Source organism: Natator depressus, chromosome 8 (assembly GCF_965152275.1).
Source record: "Natator depressus isolate rNatDep1 chromosome 8, rNatDep2.hap1, whole genome shotgun sequence".
Classification (NCBI taxonomy): Eukaryota; Metazoa; Chordata; order Testudines; family Cheloniidae; genus Natator; species Natator depressus.
In genome coordinates, this window is record NC_134241.1 from 31,816,094 (window position 1) to 31,838,685 (window position 22,592).

At 42.3% G+C, this 22,592-nt stretch overlaps 1 protein-coding gene across 9 annotated transcripts in view; it reads left to right on the forward strand.

Annotated features, from left to right (window-relative positions):
* Positions 1-22,592, forward strand: part of KCNIP1 (potassium voltage-gated channel interacting protein 1) — a 780,527-nt gene that overhangs the window by 679,021 nt on the left and 78,914 nt on the right. The window contains exon 1 of one of the 9 annotated variants that reach the window (XM_074960697.1): positions 10,254-10,335. The exons of the other annotated variants lie outside the window; for them this stretch is intronic. The gene's annotated coding sequence lies outside the window, so the exon portion shown is untranslated. Of the gene's footprint in view, positions 1-10,253; positions 10,336-22,592 lie in introns of those variants that run through there. 9 annotated transcript variants of the gene reach the window in all.

Genomic DNA, 22,592 nt, shown 5'->3' on the forward strand with positions numbered 1-22,592 from the left:
GTACATAGATGTTTAGGGCAGAAAGTGAATAATACGTAGCCTTGAAAAAACTATGGAGTGAAATTACACTGGTGGATTACTAGCTTTTCATTTCTGTGAACCCAGGATGTAATATGGTGAAGGACTTAAGTATATAAAAAATTGGCCTCATCTTAATCTTGATTCTCTTTTCATTTACACTCGTTTCCCACTTGTTTAACTCCACTGTCATCAATGGAGTTATTCCTGATTTACACTAGTGTAACTAAGAGGAGAATCAGGCCCTCAGCGTCCATTTATCTGTTGCATAATTCCCATTTCCCATTTACATTTCATAATTCCCATTTCCTACCTGAATCATCTGGGCTTTTGCTGGTCAAGACTGAGGCCACATCTTTACAGTGATGCCACAGTGAGGAAAGATGGCATGGCTGCACAATGTCCCTGTTTGGAAAAATTCAGGCACCATTTATTTTTTATTATGTATTTATTATATATTTGTAACATCTATAATATCAGGCTCTTGGAGGAGAATTGCATGCTTGTTTGAGCCCATCATAGCATTCCCATGCCTTTTGCCAAAGAAGAGCAGAGCCGAGGGGCTTAGTCTCCTCCTTGAAAGGAATGAAAACTTGATATATGAAACACGATATATAACAGCTAAGGCTTGATGGTGCCTCGGCATCCCTTCCCACAGCAGCCCATGGAAATGTTACCACAAAGAGGAAGTGTTGCATTTGAATGGTCATTACACAAAGTGCAAAGTTACAGTGGAATCCCAGGGTTGTGTTCTTGCCAGCAGCTGCCCTGGAGGGAAGCAACAAGAACACTCAGGAATCTGCTAGGCCTGCCTTTGGCATCAAACATCTCAATTTAAATGCTTATTTAACTGGTGTTGGTTGAGTATGAAGTCTCTTCCTGCAGTAACTTGAGAGGCCCAATGCAGATCTTTCCAGGTAGTCAGCCACCAGAATGATGCCATACTTGGCCACAAGAGAACTTTTAGCTGGCTCTTCTTGTGAGAGTTCTTTATATGTGAAAGATGTCTGTATATACATAGTTTAATAGGTAAGATGCCCATACTTGGTCCTGGGTAATATGCAGCACAGTTCCTGGGTTTTATAGACCCAACAATAGGGGTTGTTCACAGCAAATATCTTTTTGTGTGTAGCTCCTTATATGGAGCTCTTAACACCTCCAGCTGCAAAGAAGAAACTGAGGAAGCAATTTTGCAACACACTGCACATGTCAAAGCAGTTGAAGCAAATCTGACCTTGGGCCGGCAAGGCTGTACTAAACCAGCAAGGGATTTTGACCTAAGACCAGCAAAAGTGCCAGGATCATACCTGGATGGTACAAAGCATCTGAGAATCAATTTAGTCAATTTAGATGTTGCAAAGAGAATGTTAAATTAAAACACACTCTCATGTATAGTAGGTGGTATTATTATTCATCTGGAGTAGCCTTAAGAACATAAGAACAGCCATACTGGGTCAGACCAAAGGTCCATCTAGCCCAGTATCCTGTCCTCCAACAGTGGCCAATGCCAGGTGCCGCAGAGGGAATGAACAGAACAGGTAATCGTCAAGTGATCCATCCCCTGTTGCCCATTCCCAGCTTCTGGCAAAGTGCAAGATTACAGACCCACATGTGGAAAAAAAATATCTATCCAAAACTTCCACACATGACTTCCCCTTAAATCTTAACTTGCATCTCTGTACTGGCAAAAGTGCAACAATCGTGCATGGTAACATACTACAATCTTGTGGTAGTTCTGGTCATTCCTCTGTGTCTCATATAAATGTCTGAGCTTCATTCTGAAATAAAGTTGTCTAGTTAACAGTCATAAAAACAGGTCCAACTCAGCATCGAGCCCATTAGGACTCACACACTAACCACCATACTGTCTTTTGTAATAAATGGATGACATTTGCAGCACTAATCTAAGCACAGTTTTTCAGATAATATACTGTATTGTATTGTAGGCTGGTATTGTTGTCACAAAGCGAAGGTGCATCATCAGATGACTATTTTTCAAGCCCAGCAATCCATCACCATGGTTGGTTTTATCACCTGTATGATATGAGCTTGCTGAGATGGATGTATAGGAGCCAAACCTGAGCTTTATTTTCAGTTTATTTGTCATAACCTGAGAAGCCTGAAGTTGGAGAGTAAAGGAGGAAGGCTGTTTTGGAAGTAAAATGTAAAAATAGAGATTCTTTTCCATGCCTCTTCATAGTAATTCATAACTCAGCTGCACAAATATACTCAGGTCTGAAGTTTGGCAGTTTAGATTTCATTCTCAGAGGGCATATCTCTGATGAAAGTTTAATAAAGCAAACTCTGTTTAGCCAAACTGGAGTGGCCGAAGTAGAAATTAGCATTTTGCTTCATGATCACAATTGCATCACATTTAAATCTTTTAAAAGAGTACTTTGTGTTCAGTTACATTGGATCATTGTTTCTTGGTGTCATACAATTGTGTAACTTGGTTTTTGTACACTAAAATGGCTAAGGTAAAGATTTTCTTTTAGATTGTCTTCTTTTTATGATTAATACATGTCTGATGACGTTTCACAAGTTATGAAAGGCTTCTGTTATACACCATAGGTACAAAGATTTTTTTCATATATTACATTTCTATGGATTTGAATTATACAATAGATCTTAATTCTTCCATTTAATCTAATTGCATGTCCATTAAAGAGGTGTTGAGTTCTATCCTGTGTACTTAAAATTATTACAACAAAACATGACAATACACAGACCACTGAAAGTAGGCCAACAGGTAACTACAATGCATACAAAGATGGATTAAAGCATGAAAATTCAAAGTTAGAGGGACATGTGAATCTTGTAATATGCAAGTACAATGAAATGGCACATTAATGACTTCCATAATGAGCTGCGTTATGCCAAAACAATGGGAGACATACAGTCACATATCTATCTTGGCGGTTGTGTGGTCAAATCATTGTGCCATCTGAGCACCATAGTATAGACTCTTGTTAACTGTGAATTCTTCGCTTTAATAGATTTAAAGATCTTAATCTGTTTAGCTTATCAAAACAAAAGATTGAGAGATGGCTTGATGGATACGTATAAGTACCTTCGCAGGGAGAAAGTACTGAAGGGCTCTTTAGTCTAGGGGAGAAAGGAATAAAGGGCCAATAGCTGGAAGCTGGAGCCAGACAAATTCAAATCAGAAACTAGGCACAAATGTTTAACAGCGAGCGTGATTAACCATTGCAAAAAATTACCAAGAGAAGTGATGGATTCTCTATCTCTTGATGTCTTTAGGTCAAGACCGTGTATCCTTCATGAAGATATGCTTTCGCCAAACAGAGTTACCTTTTAGTCAGACAAGTTATTGGGCTCAGTACAGGTAATCATTGGATCATCTAGTCTGACTTTTTATATCACAGGCCATTAGCTTTCACCCAGTCAGACTAGATGATCTAATGATCCCTTCTGGCTTTAAATATTTATTGACTCATATAATTTGTTTCTCAGAGTCAGGGCCTACATCCCCTCACATAATTCTTACTGAAAGCTAATGGAGTTATTCTCATGAGTGAGATTTTGCAGGTTTAGGTCTTCTGTTTTGGAAAGGATTGGGACTTCGGGTTGCTCACACAACTAACTACTTCATATTATACCCAATGATTTTAGTTGATCATTTATTGTGTGATGTTATGATTAACTAGTATGTTACATCATATATAATCATTGTATGCTAAATAGAATTAAGTTGTAAGATTATAGAAGTATAAGACTGGTCAGTAGTTAGCAGGAGAAAATTGAGCTCCCTACAGGAAACGCCAGCAGGAACTGTCCCTCTATTGATGATCAATCTATGAGAGACCCATCAGACAGTAATACTGTTGTTCAGGATGCGAGTATAACTATATTTGAAACTTTGGAATAGCTCTTTATAGAATATATGCTTAGGTAATCATAACTTTAATTGCAACTTTAATATAACTTGTGAAACAAACTAGACCTTGTATTTGTGAATGTATGTGTGGTCACTATCCTTGATCTGTATGTGTTCATAGAGACTTCAACTTAAAAGCAAGTAGCAGACATGACTTTCACTCTGGTAAGCTTGAAACTGTAGCCACTATAGAGCAGAACTCGTGGTGGTGTAATACCACATTACTAAATTCGCTTTAAATAAAATAGGCTACAATGTATATTAATATTTTATGGGCCATCCCTGATCTAATTGCTATTAACAATATTAGGATCATTTGTAGTGCTGTTGTAGCCCTGTTGGTCCCAGGATATGAGCGAGACAAGGTAGGTGAAGTATTGTCTTACATTGGACCAACTTCTGTTGGTAAAAGAGACAAGCTTTGGAACTACACAGAGCTCTTCTTCAGGTCTGGAAAAGGTACTCAGTGTCACTGCTAAATACAGAGAGGAACAGATTGTTTAGCAGAAGGGGAAAAACATGTTGCAAGAGACCATTTACTATGAAGGGAAATTAACACATCTGCAGTCTTAGGACAAAGGAGGGTTAGTGGGTTACAGAATGTTGTAAAACCAATATCTCTGTTGAGTCAATGACTTTTAGAGTTAATAAGCAAAGTTATGAATTTAAGCTCCCAGGCTCATCTTTTGAAGGTGTAGTACAGGTTTCCTTTGAGGATGAGAGATCCCATATGGAGTGATTGCTTTGTGAAAAATGTTAACTCCCAGGTGATAGGGTGTCTTTGTCTTTTAGACATTTTCTGTGTGAGTTCATTTGAGAGCATAGTGATTTGTCTGGTTTCACCCACTTAATTGTTGTGGGGCATTTGATGCACTGGATGAAGTACACCACATGTTGACATAGACATGTAGGACTCTGGGATCTTGAAACGTGTGTTGTGGGGGGTATTGATCATTTTACCAGTGGAGATATGTCTGCAGGTTTTGCAGTTGTCATTGTTATGGTGCTGTCTGGTCCTGAAGTATTAATTGCCCACTTCATCTTAAATGGTCTCTTGCGACATATTTCCCCCTTATGCTAAACAATCTGTCCCATTGGTTTGTATTTAGCTGTGACACTGAGTATCTTTTCCAGACCTGAAGAAGAGCTCTTTCTAGCTCCAAAGCTTGTCTCTTTCACAACCAGAATTTGGTCCAATAAAAGTTATTACCTCACCCACCTTCTCTCTCTCAATATTGGGATTGGGTTGCTAAAGCCCCGAGCTCTGCCATCCTGTGGGGCAGAAGCCTTGAGCCTCCTGCCCCACCAGGCTAAAGCCCAGAGGCCCGAGCCCTGGCACCCAGCAGGGTAGAAGCCTGGACCCCCACACACACACTTGTGGGGCTAAAGCCCAGAATCCTGGCGCCCCGTAGGACAGAAGTCCTGTGCCCTGCAGGGGAGAAGCCAAGAGCCATGAGTCCCAGCACCCAGCGGCTGGAGCCCCAGCACCCCACAGGGCTAAACCCCGAGTCCTGAGCCCTGCAGGGCTAAAGACGCAAGGCTCCAGCCCCGCCGCCTGTGGCTGAAGTCCTGAGCCTGCTCCCCGCCCCACTGTGCCCTGGAGTTTTTATAGCATGTTGGGTGAGCCTCAGAAAGAAAGAAAGAGAAGGTTGAGAACCCCTGAGTTGAACAGCACCTTGGCTGTGTGTGGGGATTTACAGACAAAAAAGACACAGTACCTGCCCTGAAGAGTTTACGATCTAAAGGCCTGATTCTGTGATTTAAGTGGTAGCAACTGAATGAGTAAGGGATGCAAAATCCAATCTTGAGCAACATGACATGAGTGAGTATGAAAATCACAGTGGAAGCAGTAGACAAATAGAGAAGGGTTAATAAAGATCACATGGCTCAATGCACCTAAATTGGTTTGTTTTCCGCTTCCATTTAAAAAGAAAAGCATAGTCATTGTGTTATTTAAAATGGTTGGAATTAAAGACCATTATATATCTTTGCTATTAGTTCATCAGTTCTGTAGATCTATGAACCTGTTCATCTCTGCTTCACAGGTAGTCACCAATTTAGAATGGCAAAAATCGGTTCACTAGGAACAATAAAACTGCCAAGCTGAGAAAAACATCACTGCTTTCAAAGAAGGAAGAAAAGACAAAACATTTAGTGCTTGTTAAAGCTGCCAGATTAACATCCCTAGAGAATGAAGCCTCTATCATAGGGCAGATACTGCACAAGCTTCCCAGCACCCATCAGTGAAGGGTGTTCTCTACAGACTGTAAATGTGAGAAAAAGAAAATCTGCCTTTAGTTTTTCCACAAAAGTTGGAGCAAAAAAGAGAAATACTTTTCTGTGAATCTGACAAATTATCTGCCTCTGTCCTGTTCCCCCTGCCCCCTTCCTTCTGGTATTTTGAAGGTGCCTGTCATCATGATATTCAACACCAATTTCACTACCGCCAGGATTTTTTCCCCCTCCCCATACAGCTAGAGCTTCAGGTAGCAAATTCCAATTCCACCCAGAAGCTCTTTGTCTGCTTATAAATAATGGTGGTAGATTTAATTTATGAAAGAAATATGTCCTGTCCTTGCAGCAGAGAGGAATATAATGCCGAATGTTTGGTTTGTTTTTTTAATGTCTCTGTATGACAGGACAGAAACTCTTACTTTAATATGGAGAAGTGTAGGTGAGTTTTAAAGGGATGCTTTCAGGTTAAAAACCATTGTTTAAAAAAATCTTGTGCCATCAGTACACCTTAGATTATTACAGATGAAAGGATTTTTTAAAGATCTCATTTGCATTTCATCCGTTAGGCACTTTATTTTTTGTTCCAATATAGACCATAGAAATATAGATTCATTTATGTTTGTAGTCACATTCTGACATTTGGCTCTCATGCACTAACCCTATGTTGCTGGAATGTTGAAATCTGCACTTTTTTTAACTGGCTTTTTGACATTTTGTTAGTGGGAAAATAGCAGTTGAAAGATGTGTGAGGCCCATCATGTGAGATGCCAGTTACCCTCAGCTTCCATTAATGGCAATGAGAATGCTCAAAACTTTGCAGAACCAGTTCTTCCCTCTATAAATAGTTTCTTCTAGGAGGAGGAAAATGTGGAGGACTGCAGCTGTGGAAGGGCAGTAGAGATTTAAGAACATAAGAATGGCCATACTGGGTCAGACCGAAGGTCCATTTAGTCCAGTATCCCGTCTTCTGACAGTGGCCAATGCCAGATGCCCCAGAGGGAATGAACAGAACAGGTATCATCAAGTGATCCATCCCCTGTCGCCCATTCCCAGCTTCTGGCAAACAGAGGCTAGGGACACCATCCCCGCCCATCCTGGCTAATAGCCATTGATGGACCTATCCTCCATGAATTTATCTAGTTCTTTTTTGAACCCTGTCATAGTTGTTGGCCTTCACAACATCCTCTGGCAAGGAGTTCTAAAGCTTGACTGTGCGTTGTGTGAAAAAATACTTCTTTTTGTTTGTTTTAAATCTGCCTATTAATTTCATTTGGTGACCCCTAGTTCTTGTGTTATGAGAAGGAGTAAATAACACTTCCTTATTTATTTCCTCCATACCAGTCATGATTTTGTAGACCTCTATCATATTCCCCCTTAGTCATCTTTTTTTCCAACCAGATAAGTCCCAGTCTTATTAATCTCTCCTCATATGGCAGCCATTCCATGCCCTTAATCTTTTTGTTGCCCTTTTCTGAACCTTTTCCAATTCTAATATATCTTTTTTGAGATGTGGCGACCACATCTTTGCAGCTTGTGGTATTTTTCTCTTAACTGGATAGCTTCAGATCTGCTTCAATTTCAATTTCATCAGCCAAGATGAAAAAATGTGTTGGATAAGACCACTGTGCCCTCAGAGTGGTAACAAACCTCATTACTCACAAACGATGGGAAAGGCAGAGTAGTATAGGCTGAGATCCTCCATTTAAGTTACAGTTAACGTAATTGGAACCATCCTCTGTAAGCTACACACTCTCTGTAAGAAATACCTTTATAGAAAATAAGTTTGTCCATTTCAGCTTCCGTTTTCAGTATAATAACTAAGTGATCTTACAGGTAGATATTCCCAGATAAAAGACTGTAGTGTGGGGAGGTGTTAGGCAAGTGAATGGGTCTGAAGGGATTGTACCTGTTAAGACTAAGTTCATGATCTCTGGCGCTGAAAGTGTTGCACCTGATGGGGAGCGGTGGGGTTGGTGCTCTACTCCAGCTCTGAAAGGGTAACACTTCCAGAAGACTGAAGAGAGGAGGTGGTGAATTGATCTATCACATGGCTTCTCGAGCTGGAGGTAGTGAACAGGTCCTCCAACAATCACCCTTCCTTCCTTCCTTCCTTCCTTTAGGGCTAAATGGGGGACGGAAAGGGCGTGCAACCTTTTTCTCTTGTAACATGGGATTATGCTATGGAAAAAATTGAGAAACATGGTTCCAGAACAGAAAGGAGGATGACTGCTGTGGAATGACTGGGAAGGAAAGGAGACATCCAGAATCATGGCTGGCTGACAAGAGGCTGCTCTCCCTCATTTGGCCGTTAACTGTCTCTTCCCACAATCCTCCTAGTGGTTCTGTCTCCTTATGCTCCATTTCACTCGGTCTCCTTTTTGCTCTTCCCCATTCACCTGCTGATTTCCAAGGCCTTCCTGTGCCTTTGATTTCTCTCTTAATGGACACTGGGGCCTAGCTTCTTCTGCTAGGATCTAGTGAGATCCTCAATCTCCTTTCAGTTGTACTATGGTGAGGCTTCAAAATCCTGACTCAACCTACCTGCACAGTCAGGAGAGTAAAAAGCATATCCATTTTTTCTAAACGTGCTGGAGTCTCAAGGCCACAGGGCCAAAACTGTTCTAATATAACTTCACATGTTTTCAGGATCTGACATATCCAGTATGCGTAGTCCAAATGTCTTTAACCTGGGAGGGCAGGGAGTGCGATGGGAAGGGCTTTATAGCAAATGGAAACTTCAGCATAAAACAACTTTTATTGAGGAAATTGAGATAAGGAGGTTCAAAACTGGATCATTGACATCGTCTGTTTAAATTGGATTGAATTAGCACTAACTTAATCTCCCTCCTATAGTTTTTAAACCCCCATATGGGAGCTCTGAACAGAGAAGGCAGATCCAAGTTTGTTTTAATTGGCTTTATTTATTTTGATCATTTTTACTGCGAAAACCCTTTCTTCTTTTAATTGCACAGAAGTACAGTTTGCCCATTTTATACAGCAGTACACGTTACCTAGGTACAACTGCACTAAGTGTCCATGATCCCACTTTGCTGGATTATACAGCCAGTGGTCTTTTTTCACGTCTTCTAAGATTGAGAGGCTCAGCATGACTATTAGAAAGGAGAGAGAGAGAGAATGGAAAATACCGAGGGCCATGAGGCACTGTATGGCAAAACACATCTTGACGTTTAATATTTTGGGAAGGATGAGAGAATTAAAAAAAGGAAAACTCTCATTTTGAGTGCTTCCGATTTCATCTTATGGATACTTTTAATCAGACTTCTCCAGATAAATATTAAATATCACCTTATCACCAGCACTATGAATTGTGGATCTGGGTTCTCTCCAATTTTAAATGTGATAACATGACAGATAGATGTCAGAGCTCAGTGTGAAGTGAGAGACCACCAAAGGGCTCATGTACTCTAAGAGTTCAGTGTTTGAGGATGTCTCAGGGATAGCATACTGAAGAGTTTGTCCTTAGCATGTCACCGTGATCTCTTTCTTGTCCATCAACAACCCCTATTTCCTCAGTCCTTGATCTGTTACAGAGTTTTGCTGATGTGAATGACAAACTAGATGAGAACAGCCGGGTGTATAATACCACTGGCACATCAGACCCTGAGACAATATTTTAGTTTAAACATGCATGTTTTTTCCTTTGCCTAATTTTTGTTATTGTTCTTTGCAATGATTACATTGTTATTCTCCCCTACCTCTTCACTTCTTTAACTGCTCACCTTTTTTTCGCTTTTTAAAAGGATATCCATCTTAGTTTGTGGCCTAGTATGTAGTTTCCTTAAAATAAGGGTTGAGGATGGGGAATTACAAAACCTAACATGACAGAAATGTTCCCATGGCTCTTTACTTAAATAATTGATACCAGCTGTTCAAACATCTAAACAAGTTCCTGCACTGTTGTGAACTTAGAGAGCTGTAACAGCAACATTTATTGCTTTCCAAACTCATTCACGTTGTCAACCACTTCCTAAAATAGAAAGAATGAGAAGTATTTGTGGCACCTTAGAGACTAACAAATTTATTTGAGCATAAGCTTTCTTGGGCTAAAACCCACTTCACTGGATGCATGCAGTAGAAAATACAATAGGAAGATATATACATACACAGAGAACATGAAAACATGGGTGTTGCGATACACATTATAACGAGAGTGATCAACTAAGGTGAGCTATTATCAGCAGGAGAAAAAACCTTTTGTAATGATAATCAGGATGGCCCATTTCCAACAGTTTACAAGAAGGTGAGAGTAACAGTGTGTGTGTGGGGGGGGGGAGGGGAAATAAGCATGGGGAAATAGTTTTACTTTGTGTAATGACCCATCCACCCAGTCTTTATTCAAGCCCAATTTAATGGTGTCCAGTTTGCAAATTAATTCCAATTCAGCAGTCTCTCTTTGGAGTCTGTTTTGAATTTTTTTTTTGTTGTAATATTGCAACTTTTAGCTCTGTAATCGAGTGACGAGGGAGATTGAAGTGTTCTCTGACTGGTTTTTGAATGTTATAATTCTTGATGTCTGATTTGTGTCCATTTATTCTTTTACATAGAGACTGTCCGGTTTGGCCAATGTACACGGCAGAGGGGCATTGCTGGCACATGATGGCATATATCACATTGGTAGATGTGCAGGTGAACGAGCCTCTGATAGTGTGGCTGATGTGATTAGGTCCTATGATGGTGTCCCCTGAATAGGTATGTGGACGGAGTTGGCAACGGGCTTTGTTGCAAGGATAGGTTCCTGGGTTAGCATTTTTGTTGTGTGGTGTGTGGTTGCATGAGTCAGAAAATATGGCCACATCATCAAGATAGGCAATTGCAGATTCTCCCAGTCCCGCTAGGAGACTATCTACAAGTTTCTGGAAGGTGGCAGGTGCATTTCACAGCCCAAAAGGGAGCACATTAAATTCATACAGCCCTACATGGGTGATGAAGGCTAATCTTTCCTTGGTGGATTCATCTAGCGGTACCTGCCAGTACCCCTTGTTTAAGTCCAAGGTAGAGATGCACTGGGCATGTCCTAGTTTCTCCAATAGCTCCTAGGTGTGAGGCATTGGATAGTTGTCTGGGCAAGTCACCGCATTTAGCTTATGGTAGTCCACGCAAATGCGTATTTCCCCATCTGATTTGGGAACTAGAACCACTGGAGATGCCCATGCACTGTTGGAGGGGTGGATTATACCCATCTGTAGCATGTCCCGGATCTCCCGTTCTATAGCAGTTTTGGCTTGAGGAGCCACCCAGTAAGGTTGGGCTCTAATTGGGCGAGCATTACCTGTGTCAATGGAGTGGTATGCCCATTCGGTCAGTCCTGGGGTGGCTGAGAACAATGGCGCGAAGCTAGTGCACAGCACCTTGATCTGCATATGTCTGAGGGTCATTGAGAGGTTCACCTCTTCCACGCCACCATCACTTTTTCCTTCATAGTAGACACCTTCAGGCTACTCAGCGTCATCTGCTCGCTGGGCTGTAAACTGACAAACCTTTAATTCTCTGGAATAAAAGGGCTTTTGAGAATTAACATGGTACACCTTAGGTTTTAGGTTTGAGGTGGAGGATGCTATGAGATAGTTAACAGCTCCGAAGCACTCTTGGACCATGAAAGGCCCTTCCCATGACACTTCCATCTTATGGGCCTGGAGCTCCTTCAAGACCATGACCTGGTCCCCTACTTTGAAGGAATGCTTTCTGGCATCTTTTAGGTTTTCTCTAGCAAGAGCTAAAGAGGTTCGGAGGGTGTTTGTCGGTTGTTTACAAAGTCCAGAATGTTAGTACCTGGAGAAGACTTAGAACTCTCCCATTGCTGTTTCACCTACTGTAATGGCCCCTTAACCTCGTGGCCATACACAAGTTCAAATGGTAAAAACCCTAAACTGGAGTGTGGCACAGCCCTGTAGGCAAAGAGCAGCTGCTGCAACACTAGGTCCCAATCATTGGAGTGCTTATTTATGAATTTACATATCATGGCCCTCAAAGTTCCATTAAACTTCTCCACTAGGCCATTTGTTTGATGGTGATAAGGGGTGGCAACCAAGTGGTTCACCCCATGAGCTTCCCACAGGCTTTTCATGGTCCCTGCCAGGAAATTAGTTCCCGAATCCGTAAGGATGTCAGCGGGCCAACCTACCCTGGCAAAAATGTCTGTTAATGCCTGGCACACACTTTTAGCCCTGGTGTTGCTTAGAGCTACTGCTTCCAGCCATCGGGTGGCAAAATCCATGAAAGTCAGTATGTACTGCTTTCCTCTGGGTGTCTTTTTTGGGACAGGACCCAGAATATCCACAGCTACTCGCTGAAAGGGAACCTCAATTATGGGGAGGGGCTTTGACCTGGTCTTGGGGTTTTCCCACTCTTTGGCACACCTCACAAGACTGGACATAAGTAGAAACATCCTTGCCCATTCCCTCCCAATGGAATGACCTCCCCAAACAGTCTTTGATCCTGTTCACCCCAGCATCACCACTAGGATGATCATGGGCTAAGCTCAAGAGCTTTACCCGGTACTTAGTTGGAACTACCAATTGTCTTTGAGGTTGCCAGTCTTCCTGGTGTCCACTAGAAAGAGTTTCCTTGTATAAAACTCCTCTTTCTACAACAAACTGAGATTGATTAGAAGGGCTGAGAGGCAGTGGGTTGCTCCGTGCCGCTGTCCAAGCTCCCTGGAGGCTTTCATCTGCTTCCTATTCGGCCTGGAACTGTTCCCTTGATGCTGGAGACATCAGTTCCTCATTGGATTGTGGACCTGGGCTTGGTCCCTCTGGAAGCGATGCAGGTGGTGGGGCTGGTTCCGTTGACTGTGAACCACTCTCCGCTAGTGCACTATGTTGGGGTTCAGGCTCTGGCTGAACCTCTTGCACAGGTTTAGCTGCTGCTGCCAGTGCAGGCTCGGTGGGGCCCTCTGGTGTTGGAGCTGTAGACGGGGTTGCAAGTGCTGGACTCAGTGCTGGCAATGGTTCTAGTGCTGTTTGCTTTGCCAGTTCGGGCTCTGGGACTGGCTTTGGCTGGGTCTCTGGGACTGGATCGACTATGGCTGTTGCAGTTGTTGGCAGGGGATCCGGTTCCATCACCTCCATCGGGATCTCTGGTAACACTGACGGGGCCCTGGTGAAAGGCTCAGGAACAGGGATAGGTGTAAAAGCTTGCTTAGCCCGGCTGCAGGTGACCATTCCCTCCCTCTGAGCTAGCTTCACATGGTTGGCCAAGTCTTCCCCCAGCAGCATGGGAATTGTATAATCATCATAGACTGCAAAAGTCCACATTCCTGACCAGCCCTTGTACTGGACAGGCAATTCAGCTGTAGACAAATTTAAAGATTTTGACATGAAGAGTTGAATTGTCACTTGGGCCTCTGGTTGATGAATTTGGGGTCCACTAAGGATTGGTGGATAGCTGACACCTGTTCTCCAGTGTCCCTCCATGCTGTAATCTTCTTCCTGCCCACACTCACGGTTTCCCTTCGCTCTGAGGGTACCTGGGAGGCATCTGGGCCTGAGGACCTTTGGTGTGACTCCGGTGCAACGAACTGAAGTCTGTTGGGGTTCCTGGGGCAGTTGGCCTTCACATGCCCCAGCTCATTACATTTAAAACATCACCCAGCTGACTGGTCACTAGGGCAAAGTGGGTTGCTGGAGACTTGTGTGGGGTGACGATAAGGTGTTTGGGTTTTTCCTTGGGATGTAGGTGGGGCCTTGGGCTGCCCGTGGTGATAGGGTGTTGTCTCGGGTTGCCCCTTCTGATAGCCGCTCCAACTGCTATTAGTTTTTTTCTTTTCTGCCACCTCCATCCATTTGGTTCCAATCTCCCCCACCTCGATTACCATCTAGGATGTACCTTTCTATTTCCTCAGGAACACCCTCGAAGAACTGCTCCATTTGCATTAGGAGAGACAGATCTTCCAGAGATTTAACGCTTGCTCCTGATATCCAGGCATCCCAATTTTTCACAGTGTTGTAGGCATGTCGGGAAAATGCCATGCCCGGTTTCCACTTTAGGGCTCTGAACTGCCGACAGGCCTGCTCGGGTGTTAGCCCCATTCTGATTCTGGCCTGTTTTTTAAAAAGTTCATAACTGTTCTTGTGTTCCTTAGGCATTTCAGCTGCCACCTCTGCTAAGGGTCCACTGAGGTGCGGCCTCAGCTCTGCCACGTACTGGTCTGTAGAGATGCTGTACCCAATTTTCTAAGAAGGCCTCTGTATCATCACCTACCTTGTAGGTGGGGAACACTTTGGGAAGGGAAGCTGTACCTGGAGAAGGATTGCTAGGTTTGTCTGGTATATTTTGCTTAGCCCTTGCCATCTCTAACTCCAGTTCATGCTTCCTCTCTCATTCCCTCTCCTCCTGAGCATGCTTCTGGGCCTTCCTCTGGGCCTCCATAGCTCTCTCATGGGCAGCCTCTTCTCTGGCTGTTTCTGCCTCCCGAGCAGATTTTTCCTCTGGCCACTTGTGCATCAATCTACATCTATCTGAGTTCCAGCTGTCTTTCATGTTCCTTCTGTCTTTCCTCAGCTTCAAATCTGGTTAATTCCAGTTTTTTCTGGGCATCACTTTCTGTCATCCTAGCCTTTCTGCACTTAGCCTAGCTTAACCCGAGAGCTAAAAAGAAAAAAAACACACAGCTTGTGAATTCCCTTGCAGGATTTAACAACTGTGCCCTGAGGCAGAGGGGAAAAAAAACTCCAGCTGCTCTCAGCTAAAAGAAAAAAAAGGCCTTTAAAAAACAAAACAACAACAACAAAAGCCTCCCTGCTTTCCAAGCAGCCAAAAGAAAAAAAATGTCGTTTTAATATCCTGAGGTTTGTGCTTCTGGTTCAAAATGATCCCACCGCTCTGCCACCATGTCAGGGTTCCCTCCCGACTCTGAACTCTAGGGTACAGATGTGGGGACCCGCATGAAAGACCCCCTAAGCTTATTTCTACCAGCTTAGGTTAAAAACTTCCCCAAGGCACAAATCCTTCCTTGTCCTTGGAAGGGTACTGCTGCCACCACCAAGTGAGTTAGGCAAAGATTCAGGAAAAGAATCACTTGGAGTTCCTGTTTCCCTAAAATAGAGACTGTCTTGTGGGTCCTTTTGCTCCTAAATCTGAATTCCACACCTTTCCTGCTAAGTGCTTGATTACATGAAAAGTAACAGGAGGCAATGTGAAAATAAACTGTATTTAATGTGATGGGGTCAGTTATTTGGTCATGTCTACATCATAAATGCTGTATATTTCCTTGCCCAGACCAGATCCTCAGGTGGTGTAAACTGGTGTAGATTCATTGACTGTAAGATTTGACAGTTGTCAGTAGAGCTGGTTTGGAATTTATTGATCAAATGTTTTTACTTGGAAAACTGAAACGTTTTGTGGAAACGTACTGGTTTCAAGGAAAATGTCATGGAAGGGTTCTCACATCCAGGATGGAATCTCTGGTCAAAACAGGGGAGAGCGCAACAGACACTGGTTGCTCCGGGATGTGGGAGATCCAGGTTCACATCCCTGCACCAAATCTGGCACAGCAGGGCTATAGAGTCTCTCTCTTGGTTTATGTGAAAATTTTTGAAAGATGTAATTTTCCTTTTAGTGTGGAATGAAAACAAGTGTTAAAACCTCAACATTTTTCATGAAACAGAATTCTTGTTTTCTGGCCAAACAAGAATTTAGTAGTTTAGAAGTGCCTGGAGTGTTTGTATTCCTCCACTGATCTATTCTCCTTAGGTCAATTTGCAGTTTAATTTGATTTCCTTGTGTGTCTGCTACTGCTATTCCAGTTTTGTCATCTGCAAGTTTTGGGGTTTTTTCAATCAAGGTTGAATTCAAACCATAGGATACCTGAGAAAAATATGAAGCAGCTGCTCAGGATATACAGGAGCTGCTTAGTTTAGCTGGTGAAAAAATGCACTGAACACCCTAACTAACGTTCTGTGGTGTTTAGAGGTTGCTTGTAATTATTAGAATTGGGAGCACTGGCTGTCGGGAGTCTGAAAGAACAGGAAACAGGAAGGAGGAGGGAGGAGCTGAGAGGCTGGGAGAAAGCTACAGAGGATGCAGCAGCATCCACTTTGAAAATAAAGTCCTGCTGAAGCTTGTTTGTACCTTGCCTGGTTGATACAACATTTTGGCGACGAGGATGGATCTTCTGCCTCTGAACCCACCTGCACCCTTTCTGCAAAGCCCAGGTGAGCCTCCAATTGCTTTTACTACCTGGATCCATATGTCTGAGACTTATCTGCTTGCAGTCACTGCTACAGAGATTTCTGAAGTAAGAAAGCGTGCTCTGCTAATCCACTGCCTTGGAGCAGAAGGGCAGTGTATATTTTACAGTTTTCCCCTTGCAGATGATAAATATGAGACTTCACTCACTGCATTAAAGATTTTTTTTGTGCCAAAAGTGAATGTAGTAGCTAATCGCTGCAGATTTCACCAGCGTGAGCAGAAACCAGGGGAAACTATAATGCAGTATATTGCTTCCCTGAGGAATCTGATTGTAATTTGTGACTTTGGGAATATGGCAGATGAGATGATTAGAGACCAGCTCATTGAGAAAACAACCATGCTTCGTGTAAGAGAACGCTTACTTCTAGAACCTTACACTAGAAAAAGCAATACCCATTGCTACTCAGATTGAGTCAGCTACAGCTGAAGCCAAAATAATGAGCATGGATAGAGGAGGCACAGTCCAGGCTGTCACTCCTTTGCAGAAAAGTTCACTACCACTGCAGACACACAATTGCAAGAGGAAAACTAATGAAAAACCACCAAATCAGCAAATTCAAAATACAGTAAAAGCATGCTTTCGCTGTGGATCCCCACAATGCCTTGCAAGCTACACAGGATGTGTGGCAAAAGTAGCTCAGTGCAATCACTGCAAAAAGATTGGACATTTTGCTAAAGTATGTCGCAGTAGCCAGTTCAATCAACAGGTGCATGCTGTTACAATACCAGATGTTTCTGTGCTGAGCATGGATGAAATCACTACTGCACGTGTTCCAGAACAGATAAAGTGCACTGTAAACGTTTCTGCCATACCCTCAGGCAAACCACACTCTATTCAGTTAATGTTGGACACTGACTCAGCAGTATCTATACTACCTGATTCCATCTATCTGCATTACTTTAAAGATGTGCCTCTTACTGAACCCAAACGTGACTTGGTGTGCTATTTGAAAAGCCATATTCCAGTACATGGCTGCCTGCCAGCAATAGTTACTTTTGGTGATTGCTGTGTTACTGCGGAGTTCTACATTGTCCACAAAGACACTCCTTTCCTTGGCAGAGATTTATTGGCTGCTTTAAATCTCAGGGTAGTTAATGGACAAATTGATCTTCCTCAGCAAAGCACTCTTGTGGTACACACACCAGTTTCAGCTGGGACCCAACACCAGGTTGAGGAGAAACTCAGCTGTGCTTATGGGTTTCTGCATAAAGTTAAAATGCGGAATAATGTGATGCCTGTATGACAGAAGTTACGGCACTTACCATTTTCAGTCAGGGAAGCTGTTTCAGAGGAACTTAGAAAACTTCTTCAAAAGGACATTATTGAAGATATCGACTCCTCGGAATGGGTTTCACTTATAGTAGTGACACAGAAGAAGGGTGGAGGCATTTGTCTTTGTGTGGACTTAAGGGAGCCAAATAAAGCTATTGTGATTGACAGCCATCCTCTTCCTCACAAAGAAAAAGTATTTTCAGAACTCCGTGGAGCAAAGATGTTTTCTACTCTTGATTTTCAGAGTGCATACCACCAGGTTATGTTGCATGAAGATAGCAGAGACCTCACAGCATTTATTACACATGAGGGACTATTTAATTTTAAACGTGTTGCATACAGTCTCGCATCTGCCCCAAGTGCCTTTCAAAAAATGATGTCATTGATTCTGAAGAATCAACATGGAGTTCAGTGCTATCTGGATGATATTATCATGTTTGGAAATACTTCTGAGGAGCATGACAATAAACTGCAGTCTGTACTAAACTGCATCAGCACAGCAGGTCTCCAGCTCAATAGGTCCAAATGCAAATTTAGACAAACTGAACTCTCCTTTCTGGGGCATACAATTTCACAGGCTGGACTAAAACCTGATCCAGATCATATCCTGGCAATTTCAAATGCTCCTCCTCCAACAAATTTGCAAACCTTATATTCCTTCTTGGGTCTTACCTCCTGGTATGCAAAATTCATTCCCAATTATGCTTGTCATTGAACCAATACGGGACTTACTACAGAGAAGTTCAACCTTAGTGTGGACAACGGATGCACAAGCTAGTTTCAAAACAGTAAAAGACTTGATTGTACATGGTCCAGTACTTGCACCGTTCAGTCCTGGATTGCCCACAATTGTAACTACTGATGCTTCTGATTGTGGACTTGGGGCTGTTCTCACACAATTGCATGAGGACAGCACAGAGAGGACTGTTGCATTTGCTTCAAGGACACTAAGTAATGCTGAGAGAAAATATTCTACAGTCGAAAAAGAAGCACTTGCTTGTGTCTGGGCTACTGAAAAATGGAGAACTTACCTGTGGGGCCGCACATTCAAGTTGCGCACAGACCGCAGCCCTTTAACAACATTGCTCACCATGAAAGGACTGGGAAAAGCAGGATGGTCTGCAAGACTACTCTCTTTCAATTATGAACTGGAATATAAACCTGGAAACCAAAATGTGGTCGCTGATTGCCTTTCAATTATGAACTGGAATATAAACCTGGAAACCAAAATGTGGTCACTGATTGCCTTTTTCGCCTGCTTTGCCTTCACCAGATGGTCCACTGGAGGATGAGGATGTGGAGGTTGCACTTATTACAGGCACTCTCACTGCAGTTACAAGAGAACTATTTCAAGCTTCTTGTTCAGCATGTCCAATTCAACAGAAACTATGGGAATTTCTGACAAAGAGATGGCCCAGTCACCCTAAAAACCTTGACCCAGTTTTGCTGCCTTATTTTAGAGTTCAGGATGAACTTTCTTTGCTTGATGGCTGTGTGCTACGAGGTACACACTGGTTCCTTGTGCCAGAAGAATTACAGTCAAAACTCATACATCTGGCACACGATACTCATCAAGGAATTGTCTGAACCAAACAACGACTATGGGATCTGTATTGGTGGCCAGGGATGGACTCTCAAGCACTCATAAAATCCTGTGTCACTTGCCAAATGCATGATAAGACAGCAGTGACATGTACCCCTCCATTACAGCCTGTTCCTCTTCCTGAATCTTTATGGGAAAAAGTGGTGATTGACATTGTAGGACCCTTTGATACTGCTCCAAGTGACTGCCGTTATGCCATCACTTTAATAGACTATTTCAGTAAATGGCCTGAGGTAGCATTTACATCACAAATCTCTTTTGCTACAGTAATTAAGTTCCTCTCTTCAGTTTTTAGCAGGGAAGGTAACCCCAAAGGACTGGTTTCAGATAATGGTAGTCAATTTACTTCCCTGGAGTTTGAAACTTTTCTAGCACAGAGGAACATTTTACATAGACCGTCTCATCCCTATATTACCCTCAAGCCAATGGGGAAATCGAACGGTTTAACAGAAGTTTGAAAGAGAGCTTGCAAACGGCTAAACTGGAAGGGCGATTGTGGATACCCTTCACTACTGATTTCTTGCAAACATATCGAGCTACACAACATGCCACAACGCAAAGATCACCCGCAGAGTTATTGCATGGGAAACAGATGAATACTAAACTGAACATTGCTGGTTTGTTAAAGGCATGACCTGATGCCCCAACTGAGGATGATGTGAGAAAAACAGTTGAACAGAACCAAGCGAAGTCTAAGGCTTTCACAGACTAGCGGCGGCCTGCTAAGGAACCAAAGTTTGAGTGTGGTTCCTTCGTTAGAATACAAAAACCTGGAATTTTACGCAAAGGGGACCATAAATTCACAGCTCCTCTTAAGATCATAGAGAAGAAGGGACCTTACACCTATCGACTTTCTGATGGGCGGGTATGGAATGCTTCTTATCTTGCACCTGCCTATGCACCAAGAGGAGATTATGCCAAGACCCAGGCTGCATTGGATGACTTCACCGTAGTACCAAGACAATAAGACATTGCACTGGAACCGGGTCTTGAGAGACGGCCTGTCAGACCCAGACGACCACCTGTCTGGACTAGAGACTATGTTATGTAGCATCTACAGTGTTTTCAGTGTAATATTTCTGCCAACAGTATAGTGTCTTGTTTCATATTTGTTCCTGTGGTTAAAACAATAATGTTTATCTTAATTGGGAGAGTTTCTTAAGAGAGGAGGGAATGTGGTGTTTAGATGTTGCTTGTAATTATTAGAATTGGGAGCACTGGCTGTTGGGAGTCTGAAAGGACAGGAAACAGGAAGGAGGGGGGAGGAGTTGAGAGGCTCGGAGAAAGCTACAGAGGGTGCAGCAGCAGCTTGGTAAAGAGATTTCCATTTTGAAAGTAAAGTCCTGTTGAAGCTTATTAGTACCTTTCCTGGTTGATACAACACGTTCCTGATTGAGCTATGATTAAGAAGTATCCTTGCTCAAAGACTGACAAGTGCTAATCATTATAACAGAAGTCTCTCTGTGGATGATCTGTCCATGGATCAAAGTTTGAGAACGCCTGTGCTTGTTCATGAGGTGCTAAATGTGAAACTGATTAGAACAAAAGTGAAACCAGCCTGTCTATATTCTTTGCCTGAGCTGTGATATTTAAAAGTAACACCAAAAATGGCAATTTCAGTGTTTTTTTCAAAGCAGTGCAAAATGAGCCTGAGTTTGCAGTTTGAATAATTTAAGATATTGTTTCCTGATTTCAACTAGGAATATATTTCTCCAAGAGTTTTATGCTGACAGTATGCCTTTACTATTTCTGTACATTTTCCTCTTCCAAGTGTGTCCCACGTTTCCATCCCCACTGGTTACCTCCAAAGTTCTCTGAATGTTGCCCTCAGATGATTAGACAGGCCTCCTTTTTCTGTTGCAGAACAGCAGTGGAATCTTAAAGAACTGTAAGTCTGAGAGCTACGGCAAAGCCAGGATACACTAAGTACAAAGAAACCTACCTAAGCATATAACTGATACATAAAGGAAAGAATTCAGAGTAGCAGCCATGTTAGTCTGTATCCACAAAAAAGAAAAGGAGTACTTGTGGCACCTTAGAGACTAACAAATTTATCTGAGCATAAGCTTTCGTGAACTACAGCTCACATCATCGGATGCATGCAGTTCACTTATTGTGCAGAGGGCTTCCCGTAAGCCATGGAGGGGTAGAAGGGGCCATGCAAGAGGTATGAATAGGCTATGCATAAGGGACTTGGGATCGGGGGGATTCGCTGGAGCCATGATTACATATGTTCATTGGTGCAGACCCTTCCAGAGAGATTGCAGAGTATCGGGGCTGTTATTCCAGCTTCAGTGGGGCTGAACTGGAGATTCACAGCCTGCCTATGGTTCTCGAGAGGTAAATTTAGTCTTCCCACTTTAGCTCCATGGAAATCCCCACAGAAACACTGATAACTTACTTTCTGTGAATGACTGCAATGTTGTTTTCGCCTTGTTGGTCCCAGGGTATTAGAGAGAGATAGTGGTGAGGTAATATCTTTAATTGGACCAACTTCTGTTGGTGAGAGAGGGACAGCTTACACAGAGCTCTTCTTTGTGTGAATGGGGCATACCTGAAGTTTACTGAGGATATAATTAATTACTAGTACTGGTTGAAAATTAAAGAAAGTGTCATGACAGATTTTTTAAGTTGTCTATTTTGTAGGGTTTGAAACAGAACAATTTTTAATTTTGTGATTTGTTTTTCCATAAAATGTTGAACTTTCAAAATTGCATGTGTCTTCCCCTTTTTGCTACTGCATGTAATGAAATTAATGCCCTGGTTTTTCACTTTCAGTTCTAATTTTTCAAACTTCCTCAACTTTTGCAATAGTGTGGGGCAAAGTTACAAAGTTGCAATTTTCCTTTTCCACTGGGTAACTTTTCCAAAGTTAAGGGAGTTTTGAAGTTAGCTGACAAAGGAAAAATGACAAAAAGTGTGGGGGAGAGGAGATACCCTTTCTATTTTAATTACATCTAATGGCAATAAGGGAGAAGAAATGAGGGGAAACATCATAAATTTCATTTTTTGAAAACAAAAAAGATTTCATTTCAAAACTAAAGAAAATTTTCAGTTTCATTTCATTTAGAAATCTGTTTTTCCCACAAAAAAGTCCTTTTTCAGAAAACTCCAGTTTTTTGGCAGGAAATTTTTTGAGTTGAAACATTTGATCGGCTTTACTAATTAAAAAGCCATTTTCTTTAGCTACTTGTGAGCACTGTCACAAGTATAAATAAATTACCGCTAATTTAATAGAACCCACTCTCCAGAAAATTGTAATAAATCTTGATATTTCCTGTACATTTTGGAACCCATTTTTACAATTGGATTCATACGATCAGACCTTTGCATCTAAATGGACTCCCATTCACTTG